Below are 24,199 nucleotides of genomic sequence, written 5' to 3'. Positions count from 1 at the left end.
TGATACAGCCATGGTGTTAAGGAATTTTTTTTATGTATGCTTTAGAACTGTACCATGTTGAATTTTAGCACGTTAGGACTGTGTTAATATCCTTATTGATTAGTTAGATGCCCACCAATTTGTGTTTCCTTCGGGATTCACCAGTTTTGTGTTTCCTTCGGGATTCACCAGTTTTGTGTTTCCTTCGGGATTCACCAGTTTGTGTTTCCTTCGGGATTCACCAGTTTTGTGTTTCCTTTGGGATTCACCAGTTTGTGTTTCATTCGGGATTCACCAGTTTGTGTTTCATTCGGGATTCACCAGTTTGTGTTTCCTTCGAGATTCACCAGTTTGTGTTTCCTTCGGGATTCACCAATTTTGTGTTTCCTTCGGGATTCACCAGTTTTGTGTTTCCTTCGGGATTCACCAGTTTTGTGGGCATACTTAACTACAATAGGATAGGACTCAATCTCTTATATGTTACATGCATTTATGTGCCATATGTGGGTATCTAGAGGACATAGATGCCTAGCCTGACCCCAGTGGTGGGGTTACTTACTAAGTATTTCATACTCATTCTTTCTTATGTTGATGTTTCAGGTAAGGGTAGAGATGCACTGGCGATGGCGCAGCGAAATTCGTGATCGAGCCACTGGGATTAGTTTTTACGCTTCTGCATCATGAGATTTAGAATTCCTTTCATGTTTCCCTTAATGTTTAGTTTTGATGTTTGAAACTTAGTATTAAGAATTGTTTTTCAAATGCACTTATTAACCTTTATGATTTATGGGTACCCTACTATTATTTTTAACAATTGCATTTATTAAATGTCTTTTGAACTTCTCTTGTTTTTAATTAGCATTTATTTCAAATAACTGAGTGCCGTTTTAAATTCTTTGCATGCATTTATTTTAGTAATGGCCTTACTTAGGTCCTAGGGCCGGGTCGTTACACCTCTGCCCAACCCCAAAACGATGCTGGCGAGACATCGTAGACACAACCATCCTTCACCTCTATGGCTGCTAAGTTAGCTGAAATGAGAACCCTCTTCTCTCAACAGTAGGAGCTTGTCTCTCACCAGAAACACTTCTTCAATCAACGCTTTGAGATAGTAATGGAGCGCATTGATGAGATTCAACGCAGTGCTGCAACTTCAAGGGAGGCGCTCATCAATATGCAGCGTAGTATGCATAGGACTTTCCTGCACCAAAGACAGATAGCGGAGTGTAATCAAGAGTATTTTAATTTTCTCATCGCATATCTTCATGGACCGATGGTGCCTCCGCATCTAAGGCAGCACTTATTATTTGATGACGCTTCGTCTACACCACCTCAACATCCTCCGCCAGATCCCCCTGCTCGTCAACCTTAATAGTTACACTTTCTTCCAATATATTTTTTTTTATGCGACCATTCAAATTTTGTATTCAATTCATTTATTCTTTGTAAGTTAATCAAATTCTTTGACTCTTGTACAGGCAATAGAAAATTTTGTATTGTGTTCAATTATACTTATTTGTACACTTTGTTAATATTCAATACAATTAGAGTACATAATTCACCCTACATTTTGCATGTGCCTCTTTTTTTTTTTTTTTTTTTATCTTCCTTTGTTAATTTTTGTGATGTTCTTAATCTTTTATTTTTACGATCTTCATTGCATTGCTATGATGTATTATATGTTTATACTTAGAAACCTTTCCCATACTTAGTAAATTCTGACTACCACTTAGTTAATTCTTAGTTTAGCAGCACTTTATCTTTTATCTTTCAAAGTTCTGCTCAAACCTTCTTTTTGAAATTTTCTTCTAAGTGTTTGTCTAATCTATCCAAACAAAGCAAAGAGTACCTTGCTCATCTTTAAATTTGAGGGTGGGGAAGGTCTGAGCAGATGGATCAAGAATATGCAGTATTTAAGAAAAGAAAATGCGTCCATTTTCATTTAAAAAAAAAATTGCAAAACTCCAATTTCAGTGCAAGGGAAAATCTCAAAACTGTCCCAACCTGATAAGAGTTTAGTTGTGAAAAGAGCCTGCTTGTAGTTGGATGTTCGTATGACACTCGTAGGAGCAAGCCAAAACGAAGTTGGGTTTCCAAGAACAACGCAGTATGGAAAAAAAATTAAAAGAATGCAAGAGACAACTCCTCTAAATGTCATGAGTTAAAGTTGAAATTGGCACACAACCGTAGTTGGATGTCCGCATGACACCCGTGGGGATAAGCCAAGAAGAGTGTAACCATGACCAACAGTCTCTAAATAAATAAATGACACAAAGTTTTGCTCACCGCATATAGATACATCAAGTTGTTTTGACAAAGAAGAGATCAACATTCTATTTTGAAAATTAGAAAAACATTTTTTAGCAAAATTTTGTCATATAGAAGAATAAAGTAGGGCTTGCTAAGAATTAGCAAGGATAGAAGGAAATTGCGATGTCAAGTAATGTGCCTAAATGTAACATTCGGAGCAACCAATCGTCGCAAAAATATAGGATAGGAATTGAGCATGATTGCCTTAGTAGAAGATATGCTTGAGGACATGCATATATCTAAATTTGGAGGTGTGATAACGTGTAGAAATACAAGTTATGTATGTCACTTTATCTAGATATTGCGGCCAAAAGTTAGTGTATATGCGCCGATTGTATGAAAATTAGCTTAGAATTACAATAATTGTAAACGATCGCAATTACACCCATTAACACCATAAAGATGGAAGACAAGCCGAATTTACTCTGTTTTGCAGAAACCAAGTCACCGCTTACGCTCAAGGCTCACGAGAAACTGATCAACGCATCTCTGTCACATTGCGCTCGTCAATCAACAATGAAGAGACGATTACCGCAATGATGGCGCAATGCGATAATCGATCTAGAGCTGACTTTCAACCGCATGCGGTAATAAAAATAACACCGTATGCGAACTCATGATTGAAATATGCAGCTGAGCAACGCAAAAGCAGAGGATTGAGACACGTGTACAAATAACAGTTGTGTAGAATTGAAGATCTGATTGCATAACAGAAGGAATAATATCCCTCCATCTTCGAAATTACCATAACAATCAGTGGGGACCACAAGGCCGGAGTCAAAGACTTGCACCTATAAATACCCCATAGATTTTAGAGAAAACTTATGCTACTTGATACGGGGCGAATTGCTGCTAAAGTGTTGAGAGAAAAGACTGAGCTGAATGCTTAATTGAAGAAATCCGGGAAGAAGACGAGACAAGGCCGAGAGGTGAGTCTCAGATCTATTCTGCCAAATACCCGATTTGAAGCTCTGTGTAAAGACCCCTGCTACCGGTTGAGCAAGCCTGAGAGGGAAGCTCTTCCTATCATCAGATCCATCCAATCTGGCAAGCAGATCTCCATCGAATCAGTGCCAAGACGTTGGCGCTTGTTTGTATCTGTTCTATTTCTTTCATCGTTATATTTCACTTTCTCTTTATCTCTTCATTCACACACCATGTATCAAACGCTTAATAGATATATTAAATGTTTCGATAGCTTTCATATTCCATTCTCTGTCTATTTACGCTCACTCATTAATCACTTTCTCCATGATGTTTTCTTAATTCCCTAATAGTTAATATGAATTAAACAAGTACTTAATCTGTGTTAAAGATATAAAATGCGTTTAGCTAAGGCATGCTAGACAACATCCTCACCTGCGAGAGCATAAGTGAAGATGCCATTCTGATCTATCGAGAGAAGATTAGAAGAATGCGTTAACTAAAGCGAGTAGTACTTCCAGACATGGAAGCAATCTTCCGTTCATTATGTTAGTCTCTGTCTCACCACAGACATGTGGGAGCACGGCTGATCACTGAAAGGTGTACGCCAAGGGAAGAGCGGGACCGTATTTATAACTTCAGCGCAATTGAGAACTTGCGTTGTTTATATTATTTATCTTTCTCTTTCTATTATGTTCATAAGACTTGTCGCCGCATCCCATGTTCTTTGCATAACTTCACAGCTAGCCTTGACCCCAGCATCGTGTTTTAAGAAGCCTGTATCTTGTATCATCTAGCTTAGGTTTACCGTATCTTATTTTCATTATCGCATCTTTATTGCTTTCATTTACTTTACTACAATTTTATATACTTGTACACAAAACATCCTTTTTAAAGATTGAAAAACCTGATCGCATATATCACGAACATACCACAATAACCTAAAACAGTCCCAGTGTTCGACCTGAGATCACACCAAGAAACTTGCGGTGGAATTACACTTGGTTCCATCGTAAGGAAACTTGTGACAACGCATGGCATACTACGTGAGGATCCATAATTAACGCATATCTAGCAGTAGTATCGCATCATTTCGCGCATAGCATAAAACATCATCAATCATAACTATCAGCGTTCCCAAAAAAACCACAACCATATGTTAACTACCAGGAACTCCACTAAAGACTGACAGCTGAAGTCTCCTTACTACAGATATATTATGTGTCCATCTTAACCAATCAACAGTGCGACAACCTTGAAGGAACTCTTTGCGAAGAGCGTCCATGAGCGCGTTTGAATCTTTTCGATTTTATTGTGACCGGAATATAACACATACATTCTTATAGACGGTTATGCATATTGACACTAATTAAAAACATGCTTTGAACACTAAAATACAAGGGAAAGAGTTCACATACCAGTTGAAGACCCTCTTCAAGCTTGAACTCAGACGTAGCAGAAGAACTCTACGTGATCTCTATCGTCCAGCAAACAAGTCGTTTGCAGCAACACGAACAGTCACGAACAAGTGAATAGCAGCGGGGACAACACCACCAAATGGAGCCCTTGATATTCTCAGAGTGAGAATCCAAAGTGTGGTCTTTGGTGAATTTGGTAAAGGTTGGAGAAAGAACAAATCGTGTAGTCGATAAGTAAGTGGGAGAGGAAAGGAGCTATCGTATAGCTATGTGCTTCTTGTTTAGAAGATACACGATCGTGTAGGTTTTACTAAGCGATCGTTTAGTAAATAGAAGACGATGATTTAGAAAACACGGCACACTATGCAATCATTTAGGAAAGCTAAGCAATCGTTTAGGGACGAGCGTGCGATCGTTTAGGCACTGGTATGCGATCGTTTAGACAATGAATGACTATCGTATAGGCTCTCAAACTATGCAATTGTAATGTTATCACACCGATTGCCAATTTTTTCGAACTTTTAAAAAATGAAACAAATTTTCATTTTATTCTTCGGTTACAATAACCAACTTTGGATTTTCCCACTAACCACGTCCGAGAGAGGTTTTAGGCCAATTATCATATAATTAACCAATTTAATAATTAATGAATATAATCATATTATATTCTTACCCTATAGTTTTCTATCACATACCTACTATAGTAATTTCTCCTTCACATGATATAAATCATATTTATATCTAAATTCCTCCAAAATAATGTATCTCATACATTTAGTCAATTATATCATATATAATCAACCAGTTCAATTATATCATATATAATCGAATTTCCTCTTGTCAATTTGAACATTTCAAACTGACCCAAACACTGATTCTCAACTTTATCCAAGCTACTTAGGGGACCTAATGGACCTATGGCTCGAAGCTCCAACGGTCCGTGAATAGCTGACTAAACTCTTTAGCCACGAGATCCACCATCCATTAACTGTCAGGCATTCCCCTAAAGACCAATAACTGAACTCTTCTTACCATAGATATATTTTTGTGTCCATCGGATATAACCAATCATGAACACGATGACCCTTCATAAATGTTCGTAAGTACAACTGGGCCAATTTACCGTTTTACTCCTATAGTTACATCTCACTCCTTAAGTACCACTAATTCCTCCAATGAACAATACAATATAATCCAACTATGTGTGAACACATCTCGGGCCAAGAGAAGCTATATGGTGCCACATCGTTCAAGCCCTTGAATCATCCCTTAAGGGAGCTATCTGTCTACTTACCCCTGCTTCGGGGAACAAGTGAATTCCATCTTGTGTAGCTGAGTTCTCAGCTCCCAAATCAGATGAATCCCCAAAATGTTAGGTTTGAATCGGCGACCTAGCCACTCGCATCCATACAAATCAAAGGACTGCCCTCAATGGCAAGAGTTCCCAACTCACTCAGGATTGAGGTCATGTTACCTATGGTCATTCTAGTGAAGTGAAGTCTCTGTCATGAATGGTGTTATATAACAAGACGTTAACACTTCATGGTCAGGTCTTATACAAACTCTTTGTATAGGACGCCCCCGCTCGCATGTCCCCTACACGAATGATCAGGATCAGACCATCTATGACAAGTCACAACACTTGTGGCTATTTCACAAAATGGGTCACATCCGTAGCGTTACCAGGATAAGGTTTCCCTCGTATATCTATATACTACAGACCATTTTGGTTATCACTTAAGACATGATCCACTTGTATGTCACCACATACATGCTTAAGTTACATACAGATAACCAGGGATTTTATGTTTATTGGTTTGTGGTAAAGCAAATAAAACATGCAATTGAGTAAAAAACAAGATGTGAAGTAAATATCATATATTATACAACACAAGCGTTCGTACAAACTGTTTACAAACTACAGGACACAAGACTTTAGAGCATCACCCTCAACAATCTTCCACCTCTCCTAAAGTGAAGTGGGGTGTACATTAAACTAGTAAAAAATAATAAACTAGGGCATAAAAGCCCAGTACAAAAAAATCTTCCACTTGGCCTAGTCCAGTCGCGGGTGATCCTGTAGACCCATGCTTTGTAGGTGACCCTGAAACACTGTAGCCGTGTGAGCCTTCATAAGTGGGTCAGCAACGTTGTGCTCCGAAGCGATCTTCGTGATGATCACGTCCCCTTGATGCACTATCTCACATATCAAATGATACTTTCGCTCTATGTGTTTGTCGCGCCTGTGACTCCTCGACTCCTTGGAGTTTGCCATTGCCCCACTATTATCACAATATAGGGTAATGGGCCAAGAAATATCTTAAACTACTTCCAGTTCTTTCAAGAACTTTCTGAGCCAGACGACCTCCTTAGCAGCTTCGCAACCGCTACATACTCTGCCTCCATAGTGGAGTCTCCAATGCACCCCTGCTTAGTGCTTCGCCATACTACAGCTCCTTCGTTAAGAGTAAAGACTGACCCTGATATGAACTTGCGAGAGTCCTTATCAGTTTGAAAGTCAAAATTCGTGTATCCAGTAAGGATCAAATCCCTAGAACCATACACGAGCATGTAGTCCCTCGTTCTCCGAAGATACTTGAGGATGTTCTTCACTACGGTCCAATGACCCTGGCCTGGGTTAGACTGATACCTACTGACTATGCCCACAACATAGCAGAGTCTGGATGAGTACAGAGCATCGTGTACATCACGCATATGGGACTTGTCTCATCTCCTTAACCTCCTGAAGCGTTTTAGGACATATATTCTTAGACAAAGCAACTCCATGCCTGAACGACAGTAGGCCCCTCTTGGAGTCCTGCATCGAGTACTTAAGCAACATCTTGTCAGTGTACGATGCCTGAGACAGAGCTAGCACTTTATTCTTACAATCCTGAAAGATCTGTATACCTAGAACAAACTGAGTCTCTCCCAAATCTTTCATTTGGAATTGGGTCGCTAGCCAGTTCTTAACTGCAGTCAGTAGACCTACATCATTCTCAATGAGTAGAATATTGTCTACGTATTTTAGGATTGTATCAACAAAAGAGAAAGCACAAGGATCATCTAAGTACTCAAAATCACTAATTTTGGCATAATATAAATCATGCTTCTACAGAAAAAAATGGCTTTCAAGATATACCTCTTGTAGAACTTCTTCAAAGCTCCTTCTCCAGCTGCAATCTTCTCCATATCTTGTTGTAGACCACCTCAATTCCCCACTATTCTCTTGGTGCTCTAGATTGAGTTGTGGGACTCAAAACAAGCTTGAATCAAGGCATGAAGGAGAAAGGCTCACTGCAGCAACCTTGTTGAATAACCATTCTTTAAACCAGTTTTTCTCTCAAAAACTATAGATTGCATGTCTGTTTTCACTCCAATCTCTTCATTATATTGCAGATCAACATACAAAGAGAAGAGTTACATGAGTTGCAACTCATGCTTGGAGAAGACAAAGGCAAGATGTTACTTCATGTGTGAGCTACTTCAAAGATGGATAATGGAAAAACTCATTTTTCCATTTTGTGTTTTTGTTTTCCCAATTTTCCAATTTTATCTAAAAATCAAATTTTAATTTAAAAAATCTATTTGATTTTAAAAATGAAAAATTAATTAATTTCATAAATTAATTATTAAATAAAACTTAATTAATTTAATATCAAATATTAAATTAATTTTAACACATATCCATCTTTATATATTTAAATCATATTTAAATATATAAATTCTCCTATTCTGTTTAATTCTAAAATTAAACATATAATTATATCTCATATAATTACTAATTTTCTTAATTTTATTTTGAACGTTTCCAATTAACTTATCACGCTATTCTAGAGCTAGTCCGTTACGAGCTAGTAGGTGGACCTCGCGGACCTACAGATCATGGGCTCCAACGATCTGAGATTAATTGGCTAAACTTATTAGACCAAATTAATCCTCATTCGTTAACTAATGGGTCATTCCACTACAGCCCATAGTTGCACTCCCCTCACTGTAGATATATTATGTCCACATCATTTAACCATAATGAGCAAGTCGACCCTTCACATGTCGTTCGTAATAACGACTGGGTCAAATATCTATTTTACCCCCAAGATTACATCTTATTCCTTAAGTCCCTACTGATCCTCTAATGAATAACTGGTTTGTAATCCAATCACTAAACCAAACTCTCTCAGCCCAGTGAGAGGGTGGGACCCTTTGTTCAAGATCTGGATTCAGTACTTGAGAGAACAACCTTTCTCCTATCCCTAAATCGGGTAGGCGTGAACTCCATCTTGCACCTTATGTCCCCAGCTATCTATTGAGCCGGCGCTGTTGAGCCAACCCTCAACTATGCAAATCTAAGGGCAATCCCGAATAAATAGGAGTTCATAGTTAGCTCAGAATTAAGATCGAGTTACCTAGGTCATCTAGGTGAAATAGTCAATCTTAAACAGTAAACAACGTTTATGAAGTAAGAGTGACTTATTTCTTGGTCCTGATCTTATGCAAACTCACTGTATAGGACGCCCCCACTCCTCATGTCATAATATGTACGAATCAGGTACCCAACCTCATTCATGTACCATAGATCATTTTGACTATTGACTCGAACACGATCCACTCTTATGTCTCCACATAAAGTTCAAGTACTCATACAATAGTCATGGGTCTTAGTTTATTGGATTTAGACTTTCATACAATTTATGAGATCAATAAAAAGTATATTGATAATAGAAAATGTTTATCATTTTACAAACTGCGAGTTTTTAGGACATAAAACCCAACACGTACAACACTAAAAAGACTACTGAAGTGTTGATGATCTTCTTGTAGACACAAGGCTCATCAACATTTTGTCAAAGCCATACGACTTGATCGCAGTATCAAATCGTATGTTCCAAGATTGAGACGTCTGTTTCAGCCCATAAATGGACCAATTTAGCTTTCAAACCTTTTGCTCTTGACCTTAGGCTATGAATCCCTCGGGTTGCACCATGTAAATGGTCTCCTCAAGATTGCCATTCAGAAAGGTTGTCTTGACATCCATTTGCTAGATCTCATAATTATAATAAGCTACAATGGACAGGAGGATGCGAATCAACTTTAACATGGCAACAGGCGAGAAAGACTCCCCATAGTCAACTCTCTCAACCTAGGTATAACCCTTTGCCACAAGTCAAGCCTTGAAGGTCTGTATCTTCCCATCAGCACCCCGTTTGCGCTTGTAGATCCATTTACAATCTATAGGTCTTACTCCATCAGGCTGATCTACAAGATCCCATACTGAGTTGAAGTACATCGACTCCATCTCGAGATCCATGGCCTTGACCCATTTATCCCGGTCAACATCCTCCATTGCCTTTGATAAGGCAACGGATCCTCAACGTCGCCATCTGCTACCATAGCAAGGATTTTCGTGAAACCCAAATAGTGAACTGGTGGGTTTGCAACCCTCCCACTACGTCGAGGTTCCCTCAACTTTTGAGGTGGAATTGACCTACTAGATGAACTCCCATCAACAACTCTAGCCGATATAGCAGGCTCTTCAATAACTTTGTTGAAGTTTCAGTAGTTTCATTGGAAAGCTCACGCAACACGACTTCATTTCATGGACTGTGCTCCCTTAAATGATCCTCTTCTAGGAAAGTAGCGTTCGTGGAAACAAACACCCTATTTTCCGTCGGATCATAAAAACAACCCCCTCGTGTACCTTTGAGGTAGCCTACAAAGAGGCATAACCTCGATCATGGTTCTAACTTCTTGGGATTTGCCTCAAGGATATGTGCACGGAAATCCCAAATGCGAAAATGATGTAAACTAGCTTTACGCCCGTTCCACAACTCCAGAGGTGTCCTCGCAACACTTCTAGAGGGAACACAGTTGAGTATGTATACTGCAGTCTCCACTGCGAAACCCTAAAACGAGTCCGGTAAGGAAGCGTAACTCATCATCAAGCGAACCATGTTTAACAAGGTCCTATTTCTCCTCTCCGCTACATCATTCTGCTGAGGTGTGCCCGACGCTGAGAGTTGGGAAATGATTCCATGTTCTATCAAATAGTCCTGGAATGCTGAGTCCAAAAACTCTTCACCTCGATCCGATCGAAGTGTTTTAATCCGTCTATCTAATACGTTTTCAATTCAGCCTTGAACCCTTTAACTTTTTCAAAGAATTCAGACTTTCGTTGCATAAGATAAACATACCCATACCTGGAGTAATCATCAGTAAAACTGATAAAATACTCATAGCCACCTTGGGCTCGCACATTCATAGGACCAAAAAGGTCAGAATGCACTAACTTAAGAGGCTCCTTGGCTCTATAATCTTTTCCAGTAAAAGGTCGTTTAGTCATCTTACTCTTAAGGCAAGACTTGTACACTGATAAAGAATGGACTTCTAAGTAAAGAATTTTCTTCTAACTCACTTAGAAGTCCATTCTTCACCAATCTTTTAATCCTATTGAGATTGATGTGCCCTAAACGAAGATGCCAAAGATGGGTATTTTCTTTTGGAGAAATACGTCGACGTATTGTTTGAGTTACAACGGTTTAAAAATTCTGTGTTATGGAGGGAATTAATGGCTAATAGCCTTAGCACATATAAATTAGATTCCAAATTTGCTGTACAAATAAAAACATCATTTTTACGTATAAACGCTTCATCCACATTAAAAGAGATAGTGTATGTACATTGCAATAAACACTTTACAGAAATCAGGTTCCTCTTAAGTTCGAGAACAATATATACATCATTCAAAACTATAAACCTATTATGTAAAGCTAACTGGAGCCTCCCACTGCCACAACTGAGACGACATGCCCGGTGCCTACTCACATCATCATTTCACCAGCCTCTAGCTGTCGCCAGGATCTAATCCCCTGAAAAGAAGAACAAACGTGGTTAATGGCACCCTAATCAATTATTCAAGCAGAATCATCATTCTCCACTAAACAAGTTTTAAGAACTAGTAAATCAAATTTACCTTTATCGGCCTTGGCCATAGCCTTGGCTGCCTTCTTCTCTTTCAGATAGCGAGGACAGTTCCTCTTTCAGTGTCCATCCTAATTGCAGTGGAAACACTTTCCCTTTTCAACCGGTGGACGACTCCTTGGGGCGACAAGCGGTGGGTTAGCAGACGCCTTCCCTTTTTCCTTACCACCCTTCTTCTTCTTCCCCTTAGCAAAGTTAGAAGTATAAGGTACAGACTTCATTCCTGAGGTCGAACCTCTATGGAATATCCTAGAGGATGAAGCAACATTTTCCTCACTCTTCTTCCTTTCCTTACTTTTCAGTAAATATTGTTACGTCTGCAACTCGTTGAAGAGAGTTGTAAGGTTATATTTAACTTTGTTAAGAATCACATTGCTAACAAAGTGCATGAAGCTCTCCGGCAATGAATGCAGGATTATGCTAACCTGGCTGCCCTCATCAATGGTAGACCCATTCAACTCCGCCACATTGAAGTGGACCATCATGTTAAGCACATGTTCACGAACAGAGGTGCCTTCTTCCATATTGGAGTTTAATATATATTTAAGAGCCTCATGCATAAGCTGTTCATACGGTTATCCAAACATCCCCCGTAGAGACTCCATGATCTCACGCGCTGAGACCATAGGCTCATGTTTCTTGGCCAAGATTTCAGAAAGACTTGCCAAGATGTAAGCTCGGGCCTTCTCATTTTCCCTTGTTCATTGTTCGTATGCCTCCCATATATTTCGAGCGACATTTGAAGCTGGAAAAGGAGGACAGGCCTCCATGAGAGCACATGAGATCCTCGATGATTAGGATTGTCGTGATCATGTGTTTCCATGTTGCGAAATTGTCGCCAGTTAATTTTTCGGCGCTTAACAAAGCTAACATGGTTGTAGCCATTTTGAAAAAGGTGTTGTTGAAATTATGAACAAAACTTTATTAGATTTTTGCTAAACCACATTAAACCAATCAGTTTTGCAAAACACTTTCAAGTACCCTAAGTGATAGACTTCTATTTTGCAATGATGTCCCAATGAGGCAGGACAAACGTCACCGGTGGGGTGGTCAAATGTTCCTTCGCTGGATGAGACATTCTCAACCATTAGGTAAAACCAACTCTTGGAACTAAACCTAACCACCACCATTTTTTCAGTCCAGAACTATTAACCTTTAGCAATTCCATGTAAATGTGACCCATCACTTTCGGTGCCAGAGTCCTGCCCTATTGATCCCACCATAGGGAAGAAACAGATTAAGATAAGAGACTAAGTTACCTTATCCTCTTACAAGAGATCAAATAAAGAAATGTGCAATACTGCTATCCTTTAGGGGAACACTCCTAGGGTGCCTCGAGGCGATGCGCAGTAACTTTATTCAACCTAACGAGGGAGACCGAGGGATATGCTATTGTACTTCCCGGTCCCACTTACTATGAACACTCTCTCCATCCACATTGATATTGACCTACCCAAACACCACCCGTTAGTGGGACACGCCAAAGGTTCCTCAAGGCCGAGGGTAAATCTCATGGTTTGGACTATTTAGAAGAAACGTGAAAGATTTAAGTGAAACATCTTATGCCTCAAATACCTCCCACTGAATATTCTACCTAGGGGTTCATTAACCTAGACAATCCGGCTACTGATTTTAGTCTAAGTCATCTTTTTAATGCCTACTCATAAACAACGTTTGTCTATGAAATATGAATAAGTTCAAGTAGTCACATTTAAACACTTTAATGGACTTTCCTTAACTTGCATGCATGCATCAAATCTATCTAATTCACATTTCCAGGTAAGTTCCCAGGTAAGGGTGTTACGTTTCCGTCAACTTAAATACTCCAACCTAGACAGAACCCGCCTTAGACAAAAGGTCCCTTATAGATAGATTTGCTACACTTTAACCTTTTATTAGTCAATTTAATCCTATTAAACTGATGAAAAATATTAAAGCCTTAGGGTTGCTGATCATATTAGAACCGTGATCTTAGGTCTATGTTATCCAAGTTTTAAACATTTTAAAACCATGAAATAAACCTAAGTGAGAATGCATGTCTTTCTTATTTCTTTAGTTCTAGTTTCTCTTTAACTTTTAAAAAGAAACAACTAAAAAACCATTGCGCACAACAAGGTGTTTATAACAATTATAAAGTAACCTCTGTGTCATGCTTCATGCAATATCCGATCATTACTATACATAACTTTTATATAAGGCGTAATAACCAAGTAAACATGTCTTCCATTCACCCTATACTATAATAATTATAATATAAAGATAATGAATGTCAATGCTTTTTATGCATGCATAAATATAACTCTTATATTATATGATGCATGAGCATGCTCTTACATAATTAAATCATGCTTCTCTAAATTATAACAATTACAATAAAGAGATGATGCATGACCAATGCATAACCTAAGGTGGGATTTACTATATGTGCATACCATATGACATATAAAAACCATATATCGCATGTAATAAATTAAGCATTAATGGACCGGGATGAGTCTTTACAAAAAATGGAAATGAAATAACCTTATCTATTACATTTGTCATCAAGTGAACCGATTCAAAGGAGAACCGGGTCTTGAACCGCCAAGAGAACTCCATCGTTGTCGTTTAGTAAACGTCGAAGGTAGACGATCGCCCAGCGCGCACTAGATAATAGACACAAAAACTAAACGATCGCATAGATGACAAGGAGACTACGGAGCTTGATCGTCTAGGCGATTGCTTAACGTGGCGATAGGTAAACGATTTACCTTACGTTATTAAGCGACCGTTTAGTCAGTTACTAAGTGATGAAGCTTGATGAGTTAAACGATCGTCTAGTGTGCGTGCACGTTAAACGATACGTGAGCATCTCATCATCTACACGGCCCGATACTCAGCGATCGCTTACCCATCGTCTACATGACGCAATCAACCCTTGATCGTCTCTTTCCTCGAAGAACTGCAACTCTTGCTTCGATCTTCTTCACGAATGACTCAAGACTCAAACAGACTTTGAATTACAGACTCGATAACAATTATTAATGCCTAAACCCGCAGGGGCCTTTACAAACAATCGCAAATGTAAACGAATTAAATTAAATCGAGGCTAACAACCACGAAAACATCCATTAATCCGCACATCCACAGAAATTTAACGATTAAACAGAGCAAACATGCACCCACCAAGAATGTATATGTAATTCATTGCAACATGAAATTGGAATATCAGAACCTGGCCCTGATACCAATTAAAGGAACTCTTTGTGAAGAGCATCCATGAGCGCCTTCGGATCTTTCCGATTTCATTGTGACCGAAATACAACATATACATTCTTACAGACAGTTATGCACATTGACACTAATTAACGACATGCTTTGAACACTAAAATACAAGGGAAAGAGTTCTCATACCAGTTGAAGACTCTCTTCAAGCTTTGAACTTAGACGCAGCGGAAGACCTCTACATGATCTCTATCGCCCAGCAAACAAGTCGTCTACAACAGCACGATCGTCTATACAAATGACAGCAATACGAACAGTCATGAACAAGTGAACAGCAATGGGGACGACACCACCAAATGGAGCCCTTGGTATTCTCGGAGTGAGAATCGAAAGTGTGGTCTTTGGTGAATTTGGTAGAGCTTGGAGAAAGAACAAATTGTGTAGACGATAAGCAAGTGAGAGAGAAAAGGAATTATCGTATAGCTATGTGCTTATCATTTAGAAGAATCCACATGATCGTGTAGGTTTTACTAAGCGATCGTTTAGTAAATGGAAGACAGTCATTTAGAAAACACAGCATACTATGAGATCGTTTAGGAAAGCTAAGCAATCGTTTAAGGACGAGCGTGCGATCGTTTAGGCGCTGGTGTGTGATTGTTTAGACAACGAGCGACTATCGTATAGGCTCTCAAACTATGCGATCGTAACATTATTACATCGATTGCCAATTTTTTCGAACTTTTGCAAAATGAAACAAATTTTCATTTTATTCTTCGGTTACTATGAACATAAGTCATAGTCCTACTATGACTGAGTTCTCTCTTCCAAAGAGAAGTTGTGGCCACTATGTTCAAGCTCCAGAATCAGCTCTTAAGGGAGTAATCTATCTACTTACCCCTGCTTCGGGGAATGAGTGAATTCCATCTTGTGTAACTGAGTTTCTAGCTCCCAAATCAGACAAGTCCCCAAAAAGGTAGGCATGTCGAGTTGGCAATCTGGCCACTTTCACCCATTCTCACCCATACTAATCAAATGACCCCCCTCAAAAGCAAGAGTTCCCAAAACACTCAGGATTTAGGTCATGTCACCTATGGTCGTTTAGGTGAGATGTAAGTCTCTAGTATCAACAGCATTATATACAGAGACGAATCATCTCGTGGTCCGGTCTTATACAAACTCTTTGTATAGGACACCCCTGCTCGCATGTCTCCACATGAATGGTCAAGATCTACCATCTATAGTAGTTTACAACACTTGCAAACCCCTACAAAGCGGGTCGTATCCATAGTGTCACCAAGATCGGGAATCCCTCCTTAATCCTTATACTACAGACCTATTTAAGTTATCACTTAAGACATGATTCACTTGTATATCTCATATACATGCTTAAGTTTACATATAATAACCATGGAGCTTTGTTTATTGGATATGAGTAAATGCCAAAATGAAATAACACTTATTTTATTCACAAACAACGTGTATAAGTACAAATAATGAGACTTCGGGAGAATTAGGACACCAATCCCAATAGGTATTTCTAAAGCAGTATCAATAGGTTGATCTTCAGCAGATTTTTTTTTTTTTTTATCAAAATGGGTTGGTTCTAAAGAGCTTTCTCATGAACTTTCTGTATTTATTTCATAATGTAAATTTATGATGTCAAAATCAACACATTTTGTGGTAGAAGATGAGGATGGTCGATCATTTTGAGGTTTTTTCCAAGCCATCAAATCTTCATTAAAGGCAACATCTCTACTCACAAAACATTTGTTATCTCCCTTTTCAAGAGACCATAATCTATAGCCCTTAATTCCATGGGGATAACCAAGAAAAATGCATTTCTTTGCTCTTGGTTCTAGTTTTCCTTGATTAATGTGTGCATAGACAACACATCCAAAGGTTCTCAAATGGTCTAATATAGGTGGCTATCTATTCCAGATTTCTTGTGGAGTTTTGGAGTTTAATGCTATTGATGAGCTTCTATTTATCAAGTAGTCAGCAGTGTTAACTGCTTCCCCCCAAAAAGATTTTGGTAAGTTTAAGTTTGATAGCATGCATCTAACCTTATTTAAAATGGTTCTATTGTATCTTTCTTCCAAACCATTTTGTTGGGAGTTCCAGGGATAGTTAGATGTCTATCAATACCTTGCTCATTACATATTTGTCTAAATTTCTCATTCAAGAACTCAAGACCATTATCAGTTCTAATGGTTTTAATTTTCCTACCTGCAGAATTTTCAATTAAATTCTTCCATTCAATAAATTTTTTGAATGTTTCATCCTAAGTTTTCAACAAAAACAACCAAAATTTTCTTGAGAAATCATCAATAAGGGTAAGAAAATACCGTGCACCACCATGTGTTTGAATTGAAGATGGTCCCCAAAGATCCGAGTGTATATAGTCAAGCTTGCCCTGAGATCTCATTGTGCTTCTACTGAAAGCATGGTGAGTTGATTTGCCCAAAACACAGTGATCACAGAAAGATAGCTCAATTGGTTTGTGTTTCCCAATCAAGCCTTGCTGAAATAATGAGTTTAATCCCTTCTGATTGATGTGAGCAAGCCTCCTGTGCCAAAGCTTAGTGGTTTTGTCTCCCTCACTTGATATCAAATTTGTTTCAGCTGAAATAGCATTTCCTTGAAGGACATACAATCCATCCTTAAGGATTCCTATCAGCTTAATCTCAGAGCCTTTATAAACAATTAATCTTCCATCTTCAGCTTTCTAGTTAAAACCAAATTTGTCAAAAGTTCCCAAGGAGATCAGATTTCTCCTTAAGGTAGAAACATACCTAACAGATGACAAAATTTTCTTAGATCCATCACTTAAACTGATTCTATTCGATCCAATTCCCTTTATGCTGCAATTGTGCTTGTTACCCATGGCCACCATACCACCATCAAATTCTTCAAGATTAATGAAGAAATGTTTGTTAAGCGTCATGTGACAAGTACATCCGGAGTTCATGTTCCATTTGTTTGATTCTTCATTAGTAGAAACCATCGAGACTTCAGCATTCTCAAAATATTCATGAACATTTGCTGCAACTGTTGCTTCTTTACAAACAGGTAACTTGTCTTTCCTCCTCAAAACAAGGCAATCATATTTGATGTGGCCTTCCTTTTTGCAATAATTGCAAGTAACTTTCTCCTTCTGATTTCATTTGGAATTGGATTTTGATGATTGCTTATTGGACTTGGAATTGTGTCCCTTCGAATGCTTCCTTTTAAGAAACAATGCTTCAGAATCCTTTTTCTCCGTCTTAAGTTCTAACTCTCTTGATTGAAGAGAATTTAATACAATGTCTATAGTTAGAGAATCCCTGCCATACTTAATAGCCAATTTAATTTCTTTTTACTTATCAAGAAGATAGTTTAATAGTATGACAACCTGGTTTTTTGCATCTAACTTCTCGCCAGAATTTACTGAGTCTTGAAAAATGCGATTAAATTCATCTATATTCTCCTCCAAACCTTTAGATGTATCCATTTTAAAGCTGAACAACCTCTCTTTCATATAAACCTTATTAGTAAGAGACTCAGACATATAAAGAGTATCAAGTTTAGTCCATAGTTCAGATACATTTTTTATTTCATTAACTCATATGAGAACGTTATCAGCAAGGTATGAGATGAAAGTACTATAAGCAGTCTCTGCCATATCTTGTTTTTCAGCATCAGTCATAATTTCAGGTAACTTACCTGGATCGATTAGGGCTTTTACAACCTTCTGTGTGTTTCACAAGAAGAGCCTTCATCTTTTTCTTCCAAAGGTTGAAGTCTCCTTTCCTGTCAAAATTGTGTATCTCAAATCTCGCTGACATTGTGAATGAAGTAAAGCTCCAAGAAGAGCAAAAAAAAAAAAAAAAAAAAAGGCAGCTGAACGAAATATGGAAGAAAAGAATGAAAAAAAACCAAAAATCAGGTCAAAATCATGGCACTGATACCATTTTGTGAAGATGTTGAATCGAATATCAAAATAGTAATGAAAATGAAGAAGAAGAATGACACAATGAGATTATATTGGTTCGACTTAGAGTCTACACCCACTTTGAATCAGAGAGAAGAATTTCATTACAGCTGAGATGTTTTATAGATTTCATTCTCCTCCTCAATGGTGAAGGATAGAGCTATTTATCAAGCTTCTTGGGTTTGCCACGCAAAAGGTATAGAGACCGTCAGAGGGAATATTTTGATAACAAAATTTGTTACAACAATTTTAGCCAACAAAACAGTATCAACCAAGGCCCAAAAGAAAATAACAAAAGCTCAATAATATAAGTTTGAGAGTCACTACAAAATGGGTATAGCCCAACATAAATGGACCTAAATTTATACATTTAACCGATATCTTGAGTTGAGTTGTAAACTTGTAATAATTGACTTCAAGTAATCTTCGTTTTTTTTTTTCATTGTTTTTAATCTAAAGAAGTTTAGGCCTTTGGGTTGTCCGGGAGTCAATTTATCAGTAAAATTTTGAAAACAAGAGTGTTGAATTTATTAGTTTACTGTTGGTTAATAATTATTGCATCTCTAAATTGAATTTTAGAGATAAATAAATGGAAAACGAAAAAGCGTCATGTGTCTACTCTTTGGCCATGTGATCACAATGATAGGTTTATTGAATTTATGATAGGTTTATCGAAGTCAACAGTGATTTAGCCTAGACCACAATTGATAAATTGGGTTTTTTGTACGGATGGCCTCATTTGGAAGGCCCAAATGAAAAATGGAAAAAGTAGGCTTCTACTGATGTCATCCACGTGTGATTTTATCGCTTCGTCCCTGAGATGTACCCCGAGAAGGAACTGATTTATAGAGAACCTATGAGTGGAAGCGGATCGTCCAAATCCCATTTTGATTGAAAACGAACGTTTACAGTAAACAGTATAGATTATGCATCTTAACATAAATTACAACATGCTTTTAAACAAGAAATAGGGTTCAAGTGATTATACCTTTGAAGAACTCTTATTCACGTAAATCCCTCGAACTGTCATGAACACTTCAAACAATCACAAACTCCTCGAACAACAAGCAAACTTGAACCAAACGAGGAAGACACAACCACTTGGTGACCTCGGTATTCTCAGGGTGAGAACCTATGAGTGGTGGGCTCTGACTATTTTGGTTATGAGGGAGTTTAGAAGTTTGGAGGAGGAAGATGATTGAGGAAGCTTTCTATCGTATAGTAAAATGCATCAATTGTGTAGACTATGAGACTATCATGTAAGCTCTTTCAATCTATCGTATAGATCTTTTTGTTTGTCGTGTAGATTCTCTATGGAAAAATAAAATCTCATTTTATTTATCCCAATTTGCCATAAAACCAGTTAACCATCCACTAAGGTGGTTAGAGAGAAAAAAAGATTAATTATCTAAATAATTAATAATATAAATCAATAAAATAACCAACTTATCATATTATATTTATAACCTATAGTTTTAATATTGCATTATATACAATATAAACTATAGTTTTTTTTTCTCTATTTTATGGCATTTAATATAATTTTTTTAACAACTATGAATCTCATTTATAGAAAATATATTTGAATCACATTCAAATATTCATTCCTTTAATTAAACTATAGTGTATCAAATACATCATGTCAATAATATCATATATAATTGAATGAATTTAATTATATCCCTCTTATTAATTTGAATAATTCAAATTAACCCAAAAACTGATTCTCAACTAAATCCTTTTGAGTTACCAAGGGGACCTTATGGACCTATAGCTTGAAGCTTCAACGGTACATGAATAATTAATTAAACTCTTTAATTACATTATCCACCATCTGTTAACTGTCGGACACTCCACTAAAGAGCGACAGTTGCACTATTCGCACTACAAATATATTTTTGTGTCCATTGGATATAACCAATCAACAGCACGATGACCATTCACAAATTGCTCGTAAGTATAGCTAGGCCAAATTACCATTTTGCCCATATAGTTATCTCTAACTCCTTAAGTACCACTGATTTCTCTAATGAACAATAGATCACAGTCCTACTATGATTAAACCCCTCTTTGGCTAAGAAAGGGTGTGGCGCCACATTGTTCAAAATCCGAAATCAGTCCTTAAGGGACCAATTTATCTACTTACTCCTACTTCGGGGAAAGAGTGAATTTCATCTTGTGTAGTTGAGTTCACAGCTCCCCAATCAGAAAAATTCCCAAAATGGTAGGCTTGTTGAGTCGGCGATCTGGCCATTCACATCCATACAAATCAAATGACCACTCTCGTAGGCAGAAGTTCACAACTCACTTAGGATTAAAGTCATGTTACCTATGGTCATCCTAGTGAAATGAAAGTCTTTTTATGAACAACGTTATATAATGAGACTAAACATTTAGTGGTCTGGTCTTATACAAACTCCTTTGTATAGAATATCTCCGCTCGCATGTCTAATATATGAATGATCAGGGTCAAATCATTTGTAGCACTTTACAACAATTGTAACACCTACAAAGCGAGTCATACTCGTAGTGTCACCAGGATAAGGTACCCAACCTTATCCATATACTACCGATCATTTAGGTTATCACTTAAACATGATCCATTTGTATGTCTTCACATACATGTTTAAGTTACAACGATAATCTTGGATGTTAGTTTATTGGTTTGTGGTTAATGCAACTAAAACATCACATATTTCATAGACAAAGTAAATAAAATATCAAATATTATTAATCACAGATATGTTTGTTCATATAAGGTTTATAAACTATAGGACCCTACGAGATTTAGGGCATCAACCCCAACATCATGCACGTCTACCACTACCAAGGAATTCAATCCTCGATGGCTCGTTACTCGTCCCTCATTGGCTCATCACACGATCCTCGATGCACAGTCACTCGATACTTGGATGCATAGTCACTCGATACATGTGCAATCGATATGTGTATACTCGATCATTTTGAATTGCCACGTTCGTCGAAGGACCTGTTCTGTAGTTAATGGTCATGTACAAACATACACAAATTGGGAAATTTTTTTGACAATTCTCACTATTCTTCTAAATCAATTTATTGAAATGTGAAGTAATTTTTTTTTATTATTAACTAAGAACAAACAAAACTGAAAAATAAAAGAGAAAATCGAGCTCACTTTCCCTCCAAAAAACCCACTTCACAAAACTTGTTTTTCTTGACAGAGATCAAGTTATAAAGGCATTTAGATCATTTCACTACATTGTCTCATATCTCAAGTAAGTAAATATGTTAGTTTTTTCTCACTTTTTGCTCACGTTTTTCTTGACAAAGATCAAGTTAATTACTAATTCCCTTAATTCGAACTTGAACGTTTCAAATTCATTCATCACTCTATTTTAAGGTTTATTCCATTTTTGAGTTAGTAGGGGGACCTAATGGACCTACAGATCATGGACTCCAATGATCCAAGATTAACCAGCATAACTCTTTAACCTAATTAACCACCATTCGTTAACTGTCGGGTCGCTCTACTAAAGCCCAGTAGTTGCACTCTCCTCGCTGTTGATATATCGTGTCTACTCGATATAACCATCATTAGTAAGTTAACCCTTCATAAGTTGTTCGTAACATCGACTGGGTCAATAGCTGTTTCACACCCGAGATTACCTCTTGTTCCTTAAGTCTCACTGATCCTCTAATGAACAATTGGTTTGTGATCCAATCATCAAACTGAGTCACTTTCGGGTCAATGAGAGGGGGACCCATTTATTCAAGACTCGAAATCAACACTTAAGGGAACAACCTCTCTACTATCCCTAAAAGCGGATAGGAAAGAATTTCATCTTGCATCCTATGTTCCTAGCTATCTACCCAGTCTTACCCCTTAAATGGGAGGCTTATTGAGCCGACACTATTGAGTCAACCCTCACTCATGCAAATCTAAGGATAATCCCGAATAAACAGGAGTTCATAGTTAGCTCAGAATTTAAGTTACATAGGTCATTGCTTTGAAATAGTTAGTCTTAAATAGTAAACAACGTTATAAAATAAGAGTGACTTGTTTCTTGATCCGATCTTATGCAAGCTCTTTACATAGGATGTCCCCACTCCTCATGTGTTCACATGAACGAATCAGGTTCACTTCGTTTGTAGCACTTTACAACATTTGTAACATCTACAAAGTGGGTCGCATCCAATAGTGTCCCCATAATAAGGTACCCAACCTTGTTCGGATACTATAAATCATTTTGACTACCTACTCGAACTTGATCCACTCTTATGTCTTAAAATAAAGTTCAAGTATTCATGTGGTAGCCATGGATCTTATGTTTGAATTTATTTCTAAAATGAAGTGGACATTTCATATATTCAATAACTACTTTACTGAATCAAACTTCAATAACTTTTTTATTGATTAACAGAATAAGTTTATTGTTTACAAACCACGAGTTTTATGACATAAAACCCAACATAAAGTGCTACTTTAGTTTCTGTCATTTGAAATTTTATATATTTTTATTTATACAATTATAGATATGAAAATTTTGGCCGTTGTTTGATAACTACATGATTTTTGAAATTTTTGCTGGTTCTCACACCAAATCATAGAATGATTTTCATGATTCCTAAACAAACATGTGAATATAAGTTTAATTTTCAAAAACCAAAAACTAAGGCTCCGTTTGGTAACAATCTCATTTTTTGTTTTTGTTTTTGAAAATTAAGCTTATTTCATCCACATTTCTTATAATAATTTGTATCTTTCTTAACTATGATGGTTGAATTTTTAGCCAAATTCTAGAATCAAAAACAATTTTTTTTAGTTCTCAAAATTTGGCTTGATTTTTTTAAATCATTGGTGAAAAATAAATAACAAAGGAATAAATTTGGAAATGGAAGCAATGTCCATAGACTTAATTTTAGAAAACAAAAACAAAAAATAAAATGGTTATCAAACGGGGCCTAAATAATAACTAAGTAAAGCCAAATAGTTCTCTAACGAGACATTAATTCTTTAAATAAATCTTAAAGTTAGTCCAATTAATTTATAACTTGACTTTTAAAAAAATAAATTTACCCTCCATTACTCTTTCTACTATAATTTTTTTAAAAAAAAATATTTACATAGTGTCTTTTATTTAATACTTATTTCAAATTAACAATAATAAGAATTTATTTGTAATTGCATTGAAAATAGGTTAAAATTAAAAAAAAAAAAAAAAAAAAAAACATCATTTGTTTTAAAAAAATATCCTTATACATTTAAAAGTATCAATAATACTCTGAACTTTCACATATGTTATAGAAAATATTATTGGAATAGAAACTTTTAAACCTTTGGATGAAAATTAAGATATGAAATAGTGTAGCAGCAATTTAAAAAACATAATTTAAATCACCACATTGTTTTAAGTCATCATTCTGTAGTTTTTAAGTC

General features: G+C 37.0%; 1 long non-coding RNA gene across 2 annotated transcripts; it reads right to left on the bottom strand.

Moving 5' to 3' along the window:
* Positions 1–11,259: 11,259 nt before the first annotated feature.
* On the bottom strand, positions 11,260–18,937 carry LOC120081835 (uncharacterized). Of its 2 annotated transcripts, XR_005482960.2 has the most exons (4): positions 18,761–18,935; positions 17,159–18,602; positions 11,602–15,232; positions 11,260–11,497 (listed from the first exon to the last, which is right to left on the bottom strand). It is a non-coding gene; the product is annotated as an uncharacterized LOC120081835 (long non-coding RNA). The 2 variants fall into 2 exon arrangements; XR_016530962.1 differs by having other exon boundaries at positions 11,602–18,602; positions 18,761–18,937.
* Between the last annotated feature and the right edge of the window lie 5,262 nt (positions 18,938–24,199).

Source organism: Benincasa hispida, chromosome 7 (genome assembly GCF_027475165.1).
Source record: "Benincasa hispida cultivar pf3 chromosome 7, pf3_genome.v1.1, whole genome shotgun sequence".
Taxonomy (NCBI): Eukaryota; Viridiplantae; Streptophyta; class Magnoliopsida; order Cucurbitales; family Cucurbitaceae; genus Benincasa; species Benincasa hispida.
This window is presented reverse-complemented; position numbering and strand designations above follow the sequence as displayed.